The sequence below is a fragment of the Rhagoletis pomonella genome, unplaced genomic scaffold, assembly GCF_013731165.1.
Source record: "Rhagoletis pomonella isolate Grant_MI unplaced genomic scaffold, Rhpom_1.0 Rhpom_scaffold_00003, whole genome shotgun sequence".
In the NCBI taxonomy this organism is placed as follows: domain Eukaryota; kingdom Metazoa; phylum Arthropoda; class Insecta; order Diptera; family Tephritidae; genus Rhagoletis; species Rhagoletis pomonella.
The window spans coordinates 96,988,805-97,011,767 of NW_023458557.1; the positions used below are offsets into that span (position 1 = coordinate 96,988,805).

The window sequence follows — 22,963 nt, forward strand, 5'->3', positions numbered from 1 at the left end:
TTAGCCATTGTCTCTAAAATATTTCGCAATAACATTTCAATAATTAGCGCACATTCTTGCAAAAAAAGTTTGCCTTAATTTTGCACATGCCATCTTATATATGTACTACGAATGTAACAAGACTTTTCATATATGTATATGTATCTGTAAATGCAAAAAAACTCGAACTTAAAATATTCGATTAACCGAAAATGAACGGTTAACCGAATAATCTAAAGTGAACGGTTATCCGAATAGTCGACAGCTTTCGACTACTCGAATATTGCTAACCGATTAACAGTAGTCGACTTCAGTCAGATTCGAATAATTCGGTTAATCGATTAACCGAATTGCCCGAGCTCTACTGCATACATACATGTATACATATGTATGTATGTGTATCCATACAATATTTTGTAATTATATGTGTACATACATATTTAGATGCACAACCAGCAGAGTACGTTTATTTGTTGAAATTAGTTTTTATATGCTTACCAACGCATATGTCCAAATGAGGCAATATGCAATTTGCTCGGTTGAAATCAGAAAAACTTTTTTGACAACGGGGAGAATTTCAGAGCCCATTCAGTAAAATAAGTTTCAAATCCTTGACAAAAAAACAATGTTTTTCTAGTAATGAGCCAGAAAGTTTATCAGAAAAATTTTTGTAATAAAATTTGATTTTTTCCTTAAAAATTATTTTTTGTGGGGCAATGGGCCTTTCGGAATTCGCTCAAAGTTAATTGGAATAAAAACGAAGATTTAAAAAATATTTCTTTCAAATCAGTTTTAAGTCACCATCCGTTATATCATGAATTCCAACATTGGTCCAATGCGTCCACATCTAGTCTTATGCCGTGTAAGCTAATAAAAATTCTTAGAAGGAAACGCAAGAGTACATATGCGGGTTCTGTTATAGGGAGGCCAAAAATTTTCGCTGCTTCACAGGACGAAGCATTTTTCCCGTTGTTTTGATAAATGAGTCGTGTGATCTCTTCAATATAACTCAGAAAGACCCACTTATATTTGTAACTACCGTATTCTTTCTTGGAAGAATCTTTCCTCGTTATGTGTATTTACGAGTGTAAAGCTTTGAAGGCGACCTTACTGCCACAGAAGATAAAGGCTCTTCTGTTCTCTCTAAGTTTCTGAGCGCTATTCCGTTCTCCTGGATTGCAAAACCGATATACCCAGGACCCACCAATGGACCCTAGGATATCTATATGGACAGAGATTCGTTCGGCTTCTTTGAGTTTTGCTTCTGCAATATCGGCTTCCATGAGCAATTGAGAGGTGTTAGCCAAAGGAGCGCTAACACCATTTTGCGCTTCTTTGTATGCATACTTAAGCACATCCTACAATTAGCTGTCTAAAAAGAAAAACTCGTACATATAACATAAACATTGAGACAAGGCAGACCACGGGTTCGAGTCCTCGGGGAGCAATTTTTTTTTTTAATTTTTTCTTTCTTCTTTAAATTTTTGTTTCTAATTACAATAAGATTTCATTATCCTAAAAAATAAATATATTTGTAATTCATTTCATCTTTAGAAACTTAATTTGTTTGATCTTATTTTTAGATTTTATTATTTTAAATAGAAAAAATCCTCGTTTAGGTGTAGTTTAATTCAATTTTTAGGAAAGCATTTTTTTAATTATTGTTTATTTTTTTAATATATTTATATTTAAATTTTTAGATTTTATTGTTTTAAAAATTACTGTTTTTCCTTAAATTTGAAAAACCTCTTTGATTATTTTCTTTTATTTTAATTTACATGTTTTCTTTTTTAGTGTAAATTTCTTCCTATTATAGATCTAATTGTTTTAAAAGAAAAATACTTCTTTTAATCACATTTATGGCCTTATTCATAAAAAATTAAGTAGCTTTTAAAAAAGGTATATAAACTGTAGAATGTATGGAAACGTAATTTTATAAAGCTCTTTAAGCCTACTTTATTTTTAGGAACCTTTATATTTTCTTTACTTATTTTTCTTATTTTTAGATTTTGCATTAAAAAGGAAAGTAGTCTTTTAATTTCATGTAAGTAACTTTTAAAAACTTGTTTTCTTTTATATATATTTTTTTTTAAATTAAATTTTCTTTCAGGTTTCTGATTTTGCTATTTTAAAAAGAATGTTTTCTTAATTTAAGCTTATTTTATTTTTTAGATTTTATTGAATTAAAAAGAAAAATAATTTTTTAATTTTGTTCAAATTTCTTTTTTGAATCTTTAATCTAATTTTTGTTTTTTTATTGTGCATCTTTCTTTTTAATAAATTTTTAAATTTTTAGATTTTATTGTCTTGAAAAGCATTTTTTTATTTTCGTTAAAGTTTTACAGACAATTTCAATTAAATGAAAAATGAATTTAATTTGTTGCATTCTATTTGGAAATTTACAGAATTTTTATTTGCTGGTGAAACCGGCTGTTTCTAACAGCTTTTTCCTTTTATTTTATTTATTGTTATTGTTTTAAAAAGAAAAATACTTTTATTGAAATTATTTAATTTTAATGAACTTTATTATTTTTTTCTTTAATATAATATTTTAGTTTTCTTTTTATTTTAAGATTTTTTATTAAAAAGAAAAATTTTATTTTAACTTCATTTATATAATTTTAAGAACTTGTTTTAATTTTTATTTCATTTATTTTTTAAATACATTTTCTGATTTTATTGCTTTAAAAATTATTATTTTCTTTTATCTTTTAGATTTTAATGTTTTGAAAAAGAAAAACATTTTTTTAATTTCTATTAATTTTTCAAAATTTGTATACCAATTTTTGCTTTTCTAATTTCTTTCTTTCTTTTTAATATATATTTTTTTAATTTTTTTATTTTTATTCTTTTGAAAGAAAAAAATATACCTATACACTTTACGTTAGCAAATCTTTCAAATTAGTTTAAAGATAGTTGCCAGAATTAACTATTCTACTGTGGTGAGTTGATAGACAATTGCCGGAATTGCCCTGTATAGCCAAATGCCTGTTGGGATCAATATTACCTATTGTTTTATAGCTACATATATTTATATATGTACAGTTGCACACGAATGGACTCCTATTGTACTATACCTAATTACACAAAATAATCAGCTAACCAAGCATTCGTTTATACAAATGAATGTAGATTAGTATACGTATACCATATGTATGTACATTAGACTGCATCACCAAAAAAATTTGCAGTTTTTCCGCCGGAATTACAAAATGTATTATATTTTAACACGTTCACCAAAATATTTCGGAAAAATATTAAAATTTAAGCGAGCTGGACCGATTTGAAAATACCTCCAAAAATGAAGTTTTTTATGAATAAAAATAGTTTCTTAAAGAACTTTTTGTATAAAGTCCACTCAGATGACAAATTAGATTAAGCTTAAAAAATCTGCATAAAAATATTTGAAAATCTTTTCAACGGAATCGTAAGAATGAAATTTTTGATGCTGTGTTTTACTTTTTTCAAAGACTGGTTTACGAAAAACTTGAATAACTGGGCCAAAAATGTTCTGATTTAGACTTATGGAATCTCAGTAGAAAGGTATTTTCATACTGTTTTTATTTCTGGCTAAAAAAACGTCATTCGTGTCCCATCTTGTTTTTTCGAATACCAACACATCTTAATTCAACTTTGAATGACGTTCGTTCATCCTACATTTCTCTTCCATCCTTTGAATGAAAGCAAAGAAATAAAAAGGGTGAGAAAATACCTTTCCAATGACACCTCTTAAGTCTAAATCGGAAGAGTTTAGGTTCCGTTATTCAAGTTTTTCCCATACCAATCTTTGAAAAAAGCTAAAAAACAGCATCAAAAATCTCATCATTACGATTCCGTTCAAAATTTTTTTTTTTATTTTTTTTTTTTAAATATTTTTATGCAAATATTTTAAGCTTAAACCGTTTTGTCATTTCTAAAAAAAAATTCAATTTTATTCATAAAAAACACCATTTTTGGAGGTATTTTCAAATCGGTCCAGCTCACTTAAATCTTAATATTTTTCCGAAATATTTTGGTGGACGTCTTAAAATATAATAGATTTTATAATTCCAATGGAAAAATAGTACCGATTTTTTTTTTTTGTATGGGGAGTGATGCAGTCTAATGTACATATTTACATACACTCACATAATTTCTTGTTGGCTTAATCCATATGTATGCATGTATTGTCTATATAAATGTATTCATATATAAATGTTACTAAGTATATTTACCCCTACACAGTAGATATGATCGTGTCCTTGTCACTACTAAATGTACAGATTGTTATAAAGCTAAAGTTATGGTATATATGTATGCAAATATCTGTGTTAACGTTAGTTTCTGCGGTAATTTTGGTCACGATGAACATGTCGACATGCATAAAATCACACGCTGCATATTACTGATGAGCTTGGTTTTGGGGTTAATGATAATTATGGTATTGTATAAGGTTGATAATGATGTGTTGATGTCCATAGCTGTGCTAGTAGTTCTGTTGTGGTCAAATATGTACTGATAGCATTAAACGCTTTTGGTTTGCATTAAATTCACATACTATTGTCACTACGATTGTGGCTTTGGCTGCCTAGCTGGCGTCGTGAATATGGTAATTATGTTTATTTTATAAAGTAATGACGACTAAGTCATTCACATGCTTGCTGACTTTGGAATGTACATATGTAGTAAGCAGCAACTAGTTTGACATTGCAAGTGCATAAATTGCTGATAGCGCCAGTTTGCTATCCAACTCACTTTCTGCTTTGTAACTAAATACATATATGTAAGTTAATGACTTGCTACCCGTTGTACGGCCTATGTCTATGCATACATACATTTATTGGTGACTGCTTATCAGCTCATTTTTCACACGCTATTGCGTACGCAATTCGTGGAAGCTAATTATACTCGTAGTTGTGTTATGCAAAGTGATTATGTGGATGCTGCACTATGCAGTGATGCCTCATATCACATCGCAATATCAACATCAACACATCTCATTTTATTAAATAACTTATACTTACATACATACATGATTAAAAAGTTGTTATGAGATTTTGATAAATACATTTTTTTTTTTTGCATGCGACTATGGTAGCGAAAATATAATTTTTAATTTGTTTGTCTGCGTTTGTCATAAATCATCGGCAATAAAAGTTAATTTAAAACTGCACGCTGAGGTATTCAGCTGACAAAATTAGCTGATTTACGAAGCCAATTTGAAAAGTCAGTGACTGCAAAATTTTGAGCAAGCTGCACCATTTAGCTTGTGTTTGACAGCCATTGAAAGTAGATAGCCTCGGGAATTGTAACGAAAATGGAAAAAGTGAATTCCGTGCGCCGATTAAGCATCATTTTTTTTATGTAAAAACTATATTGCTGAAACTAAGGAAAATTTTGTAAATACCACGGGCAGGCACTCTGGCCATAAATTTCAATGATTAAAAATCAATTCAATTCAATATCCAGAAATCGTTTACAAAATCCTTTGAATTATACTGGACGAACGGATAGTGAAAGTTTGTTAGTTGGCCGAGGCTATAAGCATCTCAACTGATTGCGTGCATCGCATTTTACATGAATATTTTGATATGAAAAAGCCATCCGCGTGAAGGATGTCGCGCTTGCTAACATTCGATGATAAACGCCGGAGAGTTTGCACCATTTCATTACCGTTGACGAAACCTGGATCCACTACAACACACCAGAGACCAAGGAACAATCAATGAGTGCACCAGTTAGGGCCAAAGTTTGTCTGTCGGCCAATAAGGTCATGGCCGCCATATTTTTTTAATTTTTATTTTGATGCATATCGATTACCTTCGGAAAGGGAAAATATTATTCAGAGGTTTTGGATTGATTCAATATTGATTTGAGCCAAAAAACGATCACATTTGGCCGACAAAAAAGTGCTGTTCCATCAAGACAATGCACGCGTGTACACTAGGGTGGTCAAAAAAAAAATAAAAATAAAGTCGCAATTTAAATGCTCTCACCCCCTTGGATTGTTCTATATCGAAAAAATTAGACCCCTATTTTTTATTTTGAAATAAAAAAATATTTAGAGGTCGCTCAAAGCGCTCAAAGTTTTTCATCTATTTTATATGGAGGAAAAACAACTTTTCGTAGAAATTGTATGGAATTCTTAAAAATCAATATGTTTCGATCAGAAAGCTCTGGTTCTCTTCAGGAGACTTCTAACAGTTATGTATACCCAATTGTATATTAACCCATTTTTTTATACTAGAGATTTTTTATTTATCCCCTCGTTGCATTTATCGACATTTTCTAGGGGTTCGGCGCACCAATAAAATATAGTTGCTATGAAAAATATGGCTAAATAAATAAATGGGTATTAGTACTGGGAATTTCCCGTAGAAAACCAGGGTCTTGCGATCGAAAAATATTGGCTTTCAAGAATTCTATGCCATTCCTACGAGAAGGTGGTTTTTCTCATATAAAATACATCGAAAGCTTTGAGCACTTTGAGCGACATCTGAATGCTTTTTGATTTCAAAATAACAAGATGGCGGTCTATTTTTTCGGTAGGGGTAGGGGGCGAGAGTATAAAAATTATGACTTTACTTTTTCACACGAATTTTTGGACCACTCTAGTGCTCACGTGTGTAGAAAAAATCTATCATTGGGCGGAGAACTCGTATCACGTCCAGCATAATCACCAGATTTAGCCCTCGACTACTTCTTGTTTCCAAACCGAAAGGTAAAAGATGTGGACCGAATGAAGAGGTCATCAATGAAACAAACGCTTATTTTGAGGACCTCAAGATATCTATTATTTGTACGGAGTTGAAAAATAGGAAAAACGCCGGCTAAAAGGTGACTTAGTTGAGAAATAAAACGTTTCTTTGCCGAAAAATATATCTTTTAGTCAAAAAGTCACTGACCTTTCAAATTGCCCTCGTATCTATCTATGGCAGTTTTTATTTTCAAATTTTACATAATGATGCTTATTATAACAACTTGTTATGGGCCAGATATATCAAATTCGCCGGCGCTAAGGGATATTTACTGGCTATTGCTCGATGAATCCTTAATCGTTGTTAAGTGCCAACATATCGCACACCATCTTCAAAAGGGGCACAACTCCAAAATCAGATCCGAAAGTATAACTGCTTGTGGATGGTACATTTTCAAAGCAATTAATTCATAAACAAGTATAACAGTAGTTTTATAGTTAGAGAATATAATCATGAAGAAAAAAATATTTGCATTAATTGGAGATAAATTCTCCGAATCGATTTATTAAAAAAAAAATAGATCAACTTTTTTCGAGTTGTGCCCCTTTAAAGATGGTGTGCGACGAAAAGCGAATAATATTTTTATGTATTTTCAACTGCCCTTATCTAATTTTTATTGCTATGCCTTTCAGTCATCCAATATTTTTTTCCAATCACTTGCTTTTCTTCGCTTACGAATTTCCTAATTTTGCTCGTATAAATAGCCTTTTTTTTAACCAACCTACCTAGTTTAACTCCCACTCACAATGATTTTATTAATATCGGTATAATTTAATTTTAACCCATTACTGACCTACTCTTATATCATTTTTATTGTCAATCCTTTTGCAAATTGCCATAACATCAAATATTGGTAGTCTTACCCATGTTTCTACAAAAAAAATTTATTTGCCTTTATGTAAATGCAAATCCATTTTATTTGCGATCGAATTCACCATTCATTTGCTCGTTTTACAGCTATCTGTTTATCCTTTGTTTCCTCCCCTTAAGCAATTTTGTATTGTCCTTGCAAATATGATCGGATTTCATTTGCTTTGTTTGCATTTTGTGTGTTGGGTTATTTCCAAGAAAATAGTTTTCTTTGCTTATGCTTGATACAGCTTAAGAATGTTTGTGTTTTTGTTTCGGTTTTTGCTTGAGTGGTGTGAATTTGTCAAAGTTGAGGGTTGGCTGAACGTTGCCTTGGAAGATGCTTACACTAATTTTGTGATGTTGACCTCTTTTAACTGCATAAATCTCGTTTTTCAAACTAACCATTTAAGCACAACTTATTGATAATTTTGGAGTATTAGTAATATGGCAGAGCTTGGCTATTTTGAAGTAGCAGACAACTCATACAATTTATCTTTCTTGTGGTTCGTTTTGCCACCAATATACTTATTTTTAATTTTTTTTTTGAGCTCAGTTCGATTAAACTACCAAAAAGTGTGTGCGCAAAAAGCTAAATTTCAGCTCGATCTACGGTTAGACGCAGTTTTCCAGCAGTTAGAGATCCGTCATTTCTGTGCCTATCTGAGAAAATATCAAGTTTTGCACTACATAAGTAGTTTGTTCTGAGGCCAAGAATTTTTAAAACTACATATATTCGACGGGCTGGAGCACTGGGAGTGGAAGCCGAATAGATTTGTAGCTAAATCGATTTTTCGTTAATACCTGGATTTTTAGATAATAAAAGATTAATTTGGTGGTATGAAACAAATTGTATTCACATAATATCGTCAACACATCGATATTTTAATTTATCATGAAATATTTCGAACGATATCGGTAGTATTGATAAGAAAGCGATGGAAAAATAAAAACTATAAATATGTAAGTATAATAAAAAAAAAATATGTCGATAATAATACAGATTTACAAAACAAATCTAATGCCAAGGTCATCCCAAGATCAAATTAAGAAGAATTGTATTGAATTTTCAGGTTTATTCAATTAATTTTTCCCTAATTGACCTGACGTGATGGGGGCTAACAAACCTCGCATACGCATTCAGCGCGTCGAATAACATGTGTATGATAATACATGGATATTAATATTTATGCATATGTGTTTGTCAGGAACCGAAAATAATCGTTATCATTAAGGATTTTTAGTTTAGTTTTTTTTTTATTATTTACATTTTTACGATAACACTGGTTTTCAGCAAATATGTTCTATGGATGCCACTATCCAATTCCCATGTAGAATTCCTCGGTGATTCCGAAAAGCGACATCATACCAATTGAATAATCGTAATACGAGATGCGGGAAATGAAATTCTCCATAAACCGTATATATATATATATATATCACTTTACGATAGCCCTGATAGTTTCTGAGAAATTATTTAATCATTTCTGACCCCTCTTGTTTTCGATGCAAACACTCTACCTAATCAGGTGTACGTGGCGTATGAGTAACACTCTTTTCTGCTGATATTTCATAAAAAAATCCTTGCGCATTTTTATTTGACCAATCATTATTTTGTTATGTACATATATATCGATGTTCTTCAGTGCTAGCTTAGTTTTTTTCTAAACGAACAGGCTTTAACACAAGTGCAAAATATTTACACAGAAACTGTTATTTTTTGACCTTTTCGCCTGTTTAAGTTTGAATTTTGTGCATTTTTCCATAAAAAAAAAAATAAAAATCTGGAATGATTAATTAATTTCTCAGAATTTATCAGGGCTAAAAAAAAGGAGAATTTTATTTGCTATCATTTGCCGTACCTCGTATTACGATTATTTAATTGGTTCGTAAGATATACCTGATTAATTGAGACCACTCTTTTTTTTTAAGCTGAATAACGGTAAACTGCAAATATCTCGAAAACGTAACCATACAAAAAAACCTTAAAAAACAAATAACTCGATTTTCGGAATCAGTGAGCAATTTTACATTTAAATTGGACAGTGGCGTCTGGAGAACAAAATCAAAATTAAAATTTGTTATCCAGGGTAATAATGTTTTTATATATTTTTTGATAAAAAATAATCGTTGTTCTATAGTTGTTATTTTTTCGATCGTTAATTTATATTTTTTTTATCGTAACGTAAAATATATAATATTTTTTCAATAAAAAATAATCGTTAGTTTTGGATTTTTTTATTTTTTGATCGTTTTAATCTATGTTTTACGATTTTTACTTTTCGATCATATTATAATCGTTACTTTGAGATTTAATTTTTTAGATTTTAAACTAAAATATAATAATATATTCGTATATCGCTACCTACATATATCGATATCTTGCGATGAATATACCGAACTGCGCTTCTTTGTATGATTATGTTTACATCTCCATCGATAAATACATCGATAAAAAAGGAAATATTTAAAAATTGAAATACATAACAATAATTAACTACTTATGAATTTATCGAGAATCGTATTTATAAATATATCGATGACTGTAGAGGTAATATATCGTATACATACGTCGAGCGCCGTTTTCAGAACAAAACTTTCAATATCTGCACGAAAAATCGATAGGTAGGTGCCGAAAGTGAGTTTATCGCCCACGAAAAAACGGCTATAAGGCTATGAGTCTTAAAAACCAAATGTTCGTAAAAGCTTCACAAAAGAAAAAAACAGAAAATTTAAATATTTCTAGTTATGCTTTCTTAAAGTATCGTGCTCCTATGTCTCCTTCTTCTTCTTATGTTATTTTGCTTCCTGCTTTGAAATTCAATCGTTTACAAGTTTCGCTCAGAGGTCAACGATAACTTACACATTTGCTCAATCGACCACTTTTTTATGTAAATATGTACGCCTAAGGCGACTGAGTACAAATTCAGTTATGCGGGTATAAAGAAAATAAATATGTTCAACAATAAAATAATGAAATGAAAGCAACAAATAGAAAAACCAAAGGAAAAACAACCAAACTAATAGCCAGAGTAAATAGTATCGATTCTAGTTTAGTAAACACAATAAAAGACAATGTCACAGTCATAATCATTCTACGAGTATCAGATGTGTAAATGTGTTAAAATGTATACCAAGATAAATACATAGGTACATACTTATGTATGTATGTATGTACGTACTTATGCATGTTGACAGAGAATAATGCATAGGCAGGGAAATTGTTATAAGTTTAGCGCATTAATATTTATTTCATTTGTGTCGCCAAATTGTTTCCTTGGCAAGCACACTTACATAAGTACATATTACACATGCATATATAATACATATAAAAACTTTGTGCGCAGGAAAATAGAAAGAGAATATGCGGAAATAACTAAAGCACATTTAAGTGTGTGTTTGATGCTTATTTTGCTGATTTTGGAAGAAAAAAAAAAACAAAAACAAGTAAGAAAGTCTAAGTTCGGGCGGAGCCGAACATTAAATACCCGGCGCAAGTATTAAATATATGTTTTTTCACCTTTCCGAAACCTTCCGCTAGATGGTAAGCCGGGGTGTATCAATTTTGAGTAAATTAGCGTCCTTCAATTTCGAAATATGGAAGTTTCAAGCATTTCTGAAATTTACCGTTATATGAGAAGCGGCCGTTATTTTAGTCCGATTGCAATAATTTTCAACGTTTTGCTTATATGTGGCAAGCACAATAACCACACCGAGTTTGGTACAAATTGGTAGAACGGTTACCTTTATACATATATGTAATCATAAGTGGGCGGTGCCACGCCCATTTTCCAAAACTTTATCAGAAACGTATTTCTTGGTAAAGAATTGCTGCAAGCATCGATTTTGAATAAATTAGCTTTAATATTTACTGATTTATCGAAGATTTGGTATTTCTCTAAATTACCGTTATATGGGATGTGGGCGTGGTTATTGTCCGATTTTAAAAATTTTCGGCCATTTGGTATGCTGTACCAGGGCGAACAACTGTGCCAAGTGTGGAAGAAATTGGTGCAGCGGTTACCAAGATATACACATGTAACCATAAGTAGGCGTGGCTACGCCCATTTGCCAAAATTTTTTAATATTCTTATGTTTCGTCTAAAACTCATTGTAAATATAAATTTTGAGTGAATTATCTTCAGTAGTTACTAAAATATCGCAGTTTTCGTATTTCTGAAAATTACCGTTATATGGGAGGTAGGCGTGGTTATTGTCCTATTTTGCCCATTTTCAATACCATCCGTCCTACGCCCGAAAGAAGTGCACGTACCAAGTTGCGTTAAGATATCTCAATTTTTACTCGAGTTATCGTGTGCACAGACGGACAGACGGACGGACGGACGGACGGACAGACAGTCACCGCTTAATCGATTTCTTTTTTCATTCTGATCATTTATGTATACATTTGTCTATATCTATCTCGATTCGTTTTGCCTGTTACAAACAACCGTTATGTGAACAAAGTTATAATACCCTTGTGCACAAGTGCGCTCGGGTATAAAAATTATGCCACACATAGACAAATGCACAGAGCTGCCGAAAGTTGCGCTGGAGCTTTTCCTAAGCATTTGAGATTACGCACCCAAGAGAGACAGTCATTTGTATGCACACGCACATGGTTATGCATTTCCGCATGTGTATAAGTTAATACACAGTAGATATGTATGTACATGTGTGTAGCAAATGTCAGCAACCTTTTTGCGTTGTTTTCTCCATTAGGTTTAATGGCTTTCGCGCCTAAATGCGCGCTTTTTGGTACGTGCGTAGGCTGCAAGTAAAAGTTTTATTCACATTAGCGCTGCCAGTGCTGACTGATGATGTGTAACTGGAGAAGTTTGTACATAGATACATATGTATTTAGGATACGTGATTTTGTGCACAAGTAAGCGTAGTTTTACGAAGTCTTCCACGCACGTTTGACTTTTTAACACTCTTTGCTACAAGTTTTATTTGTTTGATAAACTTCTGAAACTCGGTCTTTGAGGTTTTTAAAAGATCCATATCATTTTTGTTGTATTGATTCCCTGTGCACCATATTTGACATATATAACATTTTTGGTTTAATATGTATTTTAAAAACTTTCTGCAGTTTACACTCTGGAAGACCACTAATTGATTCAGTTAGATTGGTTTAACTTCTTCTTCTTCCTCGACGCTGTAACTGCTTAAGTTATTTTGGCCAATTGGTAGAAGCTAAGATTTCATTTTTAGAGCTAAATAAAATTGTTGTTATTTTTAATTAAAATTTTATAAAACCTAGCTCGAGGCTCAAACAAAATTGTCGATAAGAAAGTAATAACTAATAACTAAATGTTCCAAAGGAGTATATCGACCCCTTCGTGCAAAATTATCGCTGGTTACAAAAACCAAATTTTATAGGAAAGTGTTCTTTGTACTCTTCGCTGCTTTCAGAGTTTAGATTTGCTATGATATATGAGAAATGTAACTAAATACAAGATTTTCTTTTGTAAATTCCCGACATTCTAACTTCTTAGCACATACGATAATTTCAACCACAAAAAAAAAAAAATGCATTTTCACATACGATAAAATTTACAGTCAATTTTTGGAGTTGCTTTTGGGATTTAAGCCGTAATATTTGAACAGGTGATGCTTCTAGGGTTGTAAAATAAAATTGCATTAAACTGTGAATTTCGTAAAAAAGATAACATACGATAATTTTGCGTAAAGGGGTCGATATACTTACAGGCCTATTCTGCGTTGGTAACACACATTTTGTTACCGGTAAGTAAAGTTACTGTAAATTTGTAAACTTTTTCGCATTCTCCACACTCTTGTAACCGGTAAATTTTGTTACAAGTAACAAAATATTGCCCCGTGAAATATGCAACACCAGAATTTCTGCAAAACTTCATACACTGAAACAAACACTTGTACAATTTCAAACCAACCGAATCGTTGCATGTACATTGAGACACTCGTTCTCTGTATAAACGACTTGCTCTAACAAAAAATTTGGGTTTTAATTTGATATACAACATAGATATTTGTGCATATTCTTACTTTCATTGCAGCCATTGGATAATATATACACATACATAATACGTACATAAGTACATAATAAGTTTGAAACGAGTTGAGAATACGTATATCGAACGAGTCATACGTACTTTTCTGCTTAATGTTCAACTCATTGTCATGTAAATCTTTTTTCGAATGAATCAAAACTTGGTTGCGTATATTTTAAACAAGCTTTCCTAATGAACAGCTTTTCATGAAACATATTGCCTTACTGGAGTGCACCTCATTCCTATGAGTTGCCTTGCAACGTGTGGGCTCGAAACTCGAAATTGTTACTCGAAGCAGATCACTGGTACATCTTATCATTAATTCTAAAGCCATTTATTGCTGGCCAATGATATTTGATTTTCGGTCACTTTCGCATCTTTTTCCAGAAAATCCAAATTGAATTAAGTTAAATGATGAAGCAGAAAACTCCAGGCAAATATTTGTTTTGTGTTTTTCATTGTAACATGTATGCATGTACATATGTATGATGCTTGGATTGAGGCTTTTACTTTTGTTTGAGTGGTTAATTGAAAAACTCTAACTTATGTACAGTACATAAGTACGAGTACTTGAAATGAAATTTGAGGTGGATGCTTTAGAATAGGTTAATACTTATAAATGTAGAACGCATCAGAGGTCATGCACGTATGTATGAATGTGTATTTGATGGATAATTGATATATGTTTATACTGCTATTAGAAGAAAAGAGGGTATTTGTGCCTTGCGGGTGCACTTAAAAATTTTATTAATGTACACTTTTTTCGAAAATGCGCTTTTCACACATTTTCATAGGATATATTCAAATAAAATTCTGTAAACATTTGAAAGTTTTCGTATCAGAAATAAGAGAGTTATGTATGCCACTTTTTAAAAAGGCCTATATTTAGTTTTAGATTTACTTTTTATAATGTTTTTTGCTTCTACTGTAATAAAGAAATCTTACTGGTTAGGGCCCTTCTGAATTAAGGTAACGATATGTACATATATTTATATCCTTAAGATTTTGAGTAACTGCAAAAGTTTTAGTTTTTATATGCTCGATTATCCTAACGATAATTAATAAAAAGTTAAAATTTGAAGTTAAAAATAAATTCATGAAACATAAAGACGGTTTTTTAATGCTTTATAAATCGAAAATTTTTATCAAAATGGTGCTTTATAAAGCTACTTTATTTTTTATGAATACGACCAATAATATTTCGACAACATTTAAGCTTTTAACCAACTTCAAAAAAGGAGGTTATCAATTCGTCGGAATAATTTTTTTATTATTTTTTTTATTATTTTTTTTTTGTGTGTGCATGTTACCGCATAACTTTGGACCACCGATTTCTGTAATTCTTTTTTTAGATGAAAGCTGTTACCTCAGAGGTGGTCCCGTACTAATTTGGCTTAGATCCGATCATTGGATCATGAGTAAATTAACGATAATCTTAAATTTTTATATGAGAATTAAAGTCGGTTTGGTTTTTTGCTTAAAAATTATGATTATTTAGTGTTGATATTTTTTGAACAAAAAATGATTTTCAGTTTCTTTATTATTTTAAATATATTAAAAAAAAGTATTATTAAATTGATACTGAGCCTTAAAAGTACCGAAAAAAATTTTAATGGTTCCGAAAGGAAATCATGAAACCTTAACATACATACAGTGACTTACAGAAGTGTTACGTTGTGATTTTTTTTTTTATATATCACCTTGCTTTTCAAGTAAATTTTTTTGCTATTTTTCTATAAAAAGTTTTCCCAAGCTTTAGCCAAAATTATATATAACAAAGCTTCAAATGCATAAAGCTTCATACGAAAATTAGGAAAATTCAACAAATTTTGATCAAAATTTCGAGCTTTTTAATCTGAATTTTACAATATTTTTGGGAATGCAGTTTTAAAGCCAATACATATTTAGTTTAAAGCATTTTGTCGACGGGTTTTTGAACTTTTCTCTATATAAGCATAAATTTCTTATGAAACAAAATGCGGGAGACCGTCAAATGTTGCACTTGTTATATAAGAACAAGTAATTTTTAGCAAAAAAACCGACTTAAAAAAATATATGTATATATATTTCATGATCCAATGATCGGATCTAAACCAGATTAGTATGGGACGACCTCTAAGAGACTACCTTTCCGAGCACTGATAACCTCCTCCTGTTATGGAAGTCGGTTAAAAAAAAAAAACCGCAACCGTGACAGCTGTCACCAAAAAAAAAAAAATAAATAAAAAAATATTAAAAATAAACGCAAATTTTTTGCCGTTTGAATCTTCCACTTCGTTAGACTTAAGTTGTGTGGGCTATAAAACTGGAAATTTATAAAGAAAATTTATAGAGATTCAGATTAAAAAGCTCGAAAGAGCTAATCTATTATTAAGTAGTATTAAGTGAAACATGGATGATGACTAAAAAATATGAAAAACTTTTGGGTGCTCTCTAAAGGACTATTCAAGTGTGCGTTAGCATGTGAATACCAATGTTTATACAAAAAAGCAAGGACTCTGGCGAATATAAAGGAACGGACAAGTAAAGAAGGACCTGTCTACACTTGGTATAAACAAGTGGCGCTACTGCGCAAATAAGAGAAGAAATTGACGAAGTGTATCGTCGATGTTTTTGCAAATCCACCCATCGACCAATTGCAAAACCGCTTATCTTACGGCACTCAAATTTTACAGGAGAGCAAAAAAACGGTATTTCTTTGAAGGTATTGCCTCTAGCTATTTATTATTTTACAAATCTGTTGTTTTAATAACGATTTTACGATTCTTATGCATAAATCTCGATGCCTGGAGTTCAGGGTTAGCAAATCTCATTTTTGTCACAATGGCGATTTAGGTGGTTTTGCAACTGGTCGATAGGCGGTTTTGCAAAAACATCGACGATATGTATTGTGAAATATAATCCGCATTGTGTTGTCTACCTTTGAAAGCGTGTTTGCACCTAAGTGAAGTTGAAAGTGGCGCACATATCTTTTATTCCTACTTGGCTTGCCATATATCAAGGTAACCAAGGCTACAAATGCCTTAAGTACTTAGCTGCAAATTATTTCCGCATACATACCTAAATGGGTATATACATATGTGAGTATGTATGTAATAAATATGTGGGTAAAATAAAAAGAAGTTGTTCAAAAATTACTTTAGGTGTTTAAAGAGAGTGGATTTTTTCCCCGACACATTTAGTTAAGTGAAATGTTAGCAACGAATTAAATCAAACTATCGCACAAATGTAATTGTGGGAAACGACCTGTGTGCTTATATTGATACGTAGTTCCGCAACTCATACACAATTAACGCAAACCTTTATTTCTATATAAAATTTGAAAACTGAAGATGTATTAGAACTCGTTGAACAACCCTAGTTGCTTAGCATTTTAGCGCGCCTATGCTTGAAGATTTACTTGGCATTGTGTTTCTTCCTTAATTAAAATAAGAATGTACAAAAACTCTGATACGTGGAAAATACTTGAAGGCATGTCGAGTGGAAATGCTGCCTGAAGTGATGATTTGGCACCACAACACTTACATACATATGCCACTTGAAGACTGAAATTAGAACTGCAGGAGAAATTAGAGCAAATTTAAATTAAATGAAATTTTACCTTAATTTAGTTCCGAAGTACCTTTATGCTACCGAGCAACAACCACCGTTTCATTGTACTACTTATTTATCTCTGTTTGTAATTAAAAAAAAAAAAAAAAAACATATATTTTTCAATAACAAAAATAATGCGCCAATGAGCCTCAGTTAACATAACCATTGAAATGTTAAATTCAATAGACACTTCCCTCGCAGCTGTAAAAAAAAAATGATGTAGCGCTCTATCAGCCTCGTACACTTTAGTGCAGCATACCACCAGGCGCTAAAGCATGACGGGCAGCGTAAGTCAATTAGAAAATTTAATTGTGGCTTTGTTTATGCGCTCGAACTTGCTGCCATAAAGTTGAGTGCTGCTTACATTTTTATTTCTACGCCCGTGCTCCTGCTGCATTGCTGCGTTTGTTGCTGATTATTTTTGTTTTTGGTTTTTTAGTTTACAAATGATTAAACAATTTAATAATAAATATATTGTTTGGGGTTGGCAGCTGAGCGCTTTTTATGATTTACCATAAATTCACTTTCCTTTGGCTGTTGAGCTGCTTTATTATTTGTTTGTAATTTATTTCAGCGCTACGCTGTTGTATATCAACCGGGCGTGTGTTTGCTGTAAAAAGCCATTATTTGGCTGAATTTTTTGTTAAGTTACTGCATAAACGACTTTCTCTTGCGGCGAGAGTAAAATTTTGCTTGCTGTTTTTGCGTTTATGCTTCATTGAGTACTTTGTTTGAGTTTAATCGGCATTAATTTAATTAAATATTGCGCTAATATTTTGTTGTTTTTTTTTTGTTAACTTGTGTGCTATAACTCATAGAAGTAATGAAACAAATTGTGTGAAATTTAAAATATTTATAACTACTTCAGATTTTGACAAAATCGTTTAATGCGTGGTTTCAAAGTTTTCCGAACGAGTAACACTTGGAAAAATAAATATTCTTCGACGTGGTCATACTTTTTTAAAGCTTGAAAACAAAGCCTTTAAGAGATGAGACAACTGATTTACCATATTGGTTAGAGACGTTGTTTTTTTTTTTCTACACACGGCCCTCAATTTGTGAAGCGGATTTTATTATCGACCTTCAAATGTTTTTGTACATAAACACATACATACATACGTATACTTATTTTATGTAGACATAATCCTGGACCTAGTGCTTTTAATTTACTCCGATCCGGAATGGTAAATAAGCCATGTTAATAAATTTTATAAGTTCGTCGGAATTAGATTCAAAAGAAGCGACTGTGAAGACGACAATCAGATTTACAGAGTCGAAACTGTGGCCGTACACTTAAGATATGATATGGACAATAGCACTGTACGACATTTTCAGTTCTTTTTATGGAGCATTGATGAAACCGAGTTTTTCTGAAAGCCTGGATGGTATATATGTAGAAAAGTAATTTTTTAGTTTTTCCAGGTTGGCAATTTTAAGCGTTTCTTTTCAATTTGAAGTTGGTAGTCGCAGAATTAGAAAAAATTAAAAGTGATTAAAATGCAAATATTTATGCACTAAAACGGCGTTTCTTGGAGTGTTCGGGTCCGAGGCATATGAATTTGCATTTATTTTGACCAAAAGCGGTGGAAAAACATCATAGAAGGAACTTGAAGGCAAATTGAAAACTCCCACACAGCCCTTTCAATGGCATAAATATTTACATTGAAATAAATTTTAATTTTTTAATCCGGATCCTAGAATATGCGAAGTATTCAGCTCTAAACTACCTACTGAACAAAAGTAAGTGAGCTGAAAAACGTTTACTTCTGCCCACCGGCGGATAGCTCACATGAAAACTTCGTTTTTGTCTTCACACACATCCAAACTATTCGATGGTTGATTGTGTGCGTGGAGAGCGTTGCTCAATTGCAGCTCTTTCATAGTTTGATGGTGTCTGATCTGCTCTTTGTTATTATGACTGCGACTACATAATACAGTGGTTGAAAAAAATTATAGCCGCACCATATTTTGACAAGTTTAAACATATTCTTTTTCTCGTTATTTAATTTTAGTTATTTGTTTTTACAAAAATATAGTTCATTCTTTAACAAAACCCGTGTAAATCCAAGTTTCAAACTTTGTGCAATATTAAAAAAAAAAAATTAACAAATTAGATTTCCTAGAAAGATTCTGAGCAAGCATTGAAATTAACTTTGATTTTTGTACCATTTAACGAATAAACCGAAATTATTTTTATATGGAAGAAAGCCGTAACATCTGCGAACAAAAAAAAAAAAAAATTGGAATATCATGCAATTGTCTAATTGTCTTCCTCAGTCAGTGATGATCTCTCTTACACTTTCAGTACTAAAAAAATAATAGCCTTTATTCAATACCTTCTATCTGCAATTTTCACAAAAACTACTTGGTGATGTTAGAACCCATCTGGGACTTACCTGTCATCACTGACGTTAATCTTAACTTTGTAATTTTACAGTAAATTCTTCTGTCAAGCGTTGTACAAGGTCAGCATTAATATCACCGATGACAGTTAAGTAGGTTTTCAGTTTGATATCAAAATCTCCTTTTGGTGAAAATTGCAGATGGAAGGTATTGAATATAAGCCCTCAATATATTTTTTAATATAAAAAATCGCTTAATCACAATTTGGCACTTTCGAGTTTTTTATCTTATTTTTTATTTTTAAGTTCGCAAATTTTTTTCAAGAACTGAAATTGAAAATAGCTTTATCTAAATTAGGCAGTTTTAAAAAGCAAAAAAAGCACTCCAGAAGTTAGGCTTTCTATCTATTTCTAGTTCGTTTCATAATCCACAAATTTATATAAATTTCAATATCGTCGTCTTAAGTACAAAAACGCGTATGTGAAGTTGCCTAAATTGTCTTATTTTAAAACGGTTCTCTCTTTTATCTCCATTTTTTATATCAAAATATATTGTTCTAGGAGCTTCCGGTAAGTAAATATCATTTATGGCAAAAATGTCAGCCTTACCGCCCTATTCCTACGGCAATGGCAAAACCTATCTCATATCCATTGATTTAACTACTGCGCCTTAAAGTGTGTCCCCAAAACTTGGTTTATGTTGTCACTATTTGTGATTTCTGTTGCGCCTCAAAGTATGCTACTACAAAACAAATCTTTTAATTTTTTTTGTATTTCTTTAGCTTTTAAAACGTAATTTTTGTAGCATATTTTGAGGCGCAGTAGAAATCACTATAGCGATGCGCTGAGTTTTGTTACTTTGCTAGAGTAGGGCCGTTAGTCTTTCTCTTTGTCTTCGTTTGTGCCTTTTTGTAAATGTTTTTCTTTCTTCGTCTCTATCCCTCCCCTTTGGCTTTAAGCGTTCCACGCAGCCCTTTCTGCCCACGCATTCACTTCCAATGTTAAAAATTTAACACAAGATTTCCCTTGAGCCCAATAACTCTTTGTAAACGAAAACTGCTTCTCTTAGTCTTCAAGGGTTTAGACACCTTCAAAAGTACCCGTTTAATTTACCACTGCTTGGCAACTAATTGTTTTCAAACCCAACACAACACAATTTTCAAATTAAAATTCAGTTTCATAATTTATTCAACACTATTACATATAGTATAATATACTTTTAGGCAATTAAGAACTTATTAACGCCATTCAATCATTTCAGCTGACGGTGGCTGTGGCTACGTTGGCTAAGCTAAACCGCTTACATAACCACAATGCTAACAAAATAGCCACCAATCAAAAACAACTTACGTTGCGCAAGCGATTAACTACGTTGATTGTGTGAATGCATGTAAGGTGTGACTGTGTAAATTACGCTTGTGTGTTTTTGTACGTGTTTTTGTGTGTTAATTTGTGTATATTTTTCAAACGCAATCCATCAAGTTTAAATTAAATTTTCAAAAAAATGTTCGCCCAAAATTATGCTAAGCTCTCTCTAGCTTTCATTTGGTGGCTATCTTTTTTCACGATTGTAATAAATCGCCTAGCTATTTTGGACGCTCAAATTACGAATTCAATTTATGCAAGTGCGCAGTTATATAAGGTTTAGTAGATAGGTATGTATCTAGGCAGTGAAAATTTGTGAATAGAAAAAGTGCGCAGCGAGGAAACCAATAATGGCTGGAATCATTGGGAGAAATGTGTTAAATTTTTTTTTATTAGATATTATCTTAACGCATTCGATTCAGCAGCTGTCAGTTATTGCACTTACCTCCCATCCCATCGATTGAAATAAATTGCTGACGCCAGGATGCTCATTTTTTATTTTTTCCTTTTGCGGGTAGTCAGTCGCTAATTCTCCGCTGACTTTTCGCTATTAATGTGTGCACATTAGGGTGTTTAAAAAGTTAAAGTATTTTTGTAAAAAAATGATAGTGAGAACTGCCTCAAAGCCCATGGAGTTTTCCATGTAGTTTATATGAGAAAAAAGAACCTTTTCGTAGAAAAGGTATAGAATTCTTCAAAATCAATATTTTTTGAGCGGGAAACTGTGTTTCTCTTCATTAGACTTACAATGATAATATGCGATCCTTTATTTTAGCATTTTCTAATACTATCTAAGGATTTTTTAAGGGCCCCAACTGCATTTTTTGGGGCTTCATGGGCTTTGAGGTAGTTCTAAGTATAATGTTTTTTAAAGAAAAAATACAGGTCTTCCTTTTTTCTATTTAAAAAAAAAAAAAAAATCCCAGGGGGTAGAGTTTGAAATTTAAACTTTTTCACCATACATGTTTTCCTTTACCACCCTAATGCACATACATAGGCATGTGTGTGCGCATGTAGTTGGCGCATTTGCTGTGCTTATGCGATTTTCAAAATTTAACACTAAGTATTGAAAATCGTTGTTTGCCAGCATTGCCGGATAACGTTCTAGCTCCGGGGCGGAGCTACGAATTTGGTTTGTTTAGCCGCTGAAGCGCGGAACAAAAAAGTCATGGAATGGGTATAGAACATGAAACAAATTTTAAAGCATTAAAAAAAAAAAAAGAACCCGTCAAATTTGAAAAGCTTCAGCCGACCAGTGTTTTTGCGTTGATGCGTTGGTGCGCTCGTTCGGGCTTTTTCTTTGTTTGTATTTTTGTGTTGAAAATGCTCTTTGATTGATTAATGCGAGTATATTGACCGTTGATGAAAATTTCCGCTGCCAGCCAATATGAATGACTGACTACCAAACGCATGGCTTAATAATCAGCTCGACTCGGCTCAACTCGGCTCAACTCAGTGTAAATGTTTGAGTTTTTACGGTATTTATTTCTAGTTTTAAACATTTATTTGCCTTCAGTTTTTATATTTATATTTACATTATTTATTAGCATTGAGTGACTGACTGACAGGCATTTCGTAAACAGTTTATTTATGCTGCTTCATTTTTAACTGTTCGTTGTTTATTGGTTTTGATGTTCGCTAAATTCCAGCTAATAAATTTGTCTGCGGCATAATAATGAAGGGAAATATTCGAAAAAATGCGGTAATATTAAAACTGGTTTACGGGATACGCAAAAAGTTTATGGAAATGAATTTTTTGCACGACGTTTGCTTGCGCACATAAAAATTCATTTGTAAATTTAACTACTGTTAAATGTCAGATTAAAGTTTATGTAACTAATATTTATGGGATATTTAATTGAAATTTGTTGTTATGTACTACGTGTGCATGTATTTATGCATATTTTTTTTTTAAATATAGATGTATGCATAGTTGTGCGATTACGAGTACCTAAAAGTATGCGAATAAATAAATGTTTATGCCTAAATGAAAAAAAAAAATCAAATATTAAAACTAATAAAATGTTTTTTTCCCCTTTTTTCAGATGCAATAGGTAAGTTCTTG

General features: G+C 31.8%; 2 protein-coding genes across 2 annotated transcripts in view; one reads left to right on the forward strand and one right to left on the reverse strand.

Annotated features, from left to right (window-relative positions):
* LOC118735905 overlaps nucleotides 1–22,963 on the forward strand; it is a gene marked incomplete at its 3' end in the record, with an annotated part of 539,363 nt that overhangs the window by 74,608 nt on the left and 441,792 nt on the right. The window contains 1 exon segment of the mRNA XM_036465930.1: nucleotides 22,944–22,952.
* Nucleotides 1–22,963, reverse strand: part of LOC118736432 — a 41,525-nt gene that overhangs the window by 4,230 nt on the left and 14,332 nt on the right. The window lies entirely within an intron of this gene.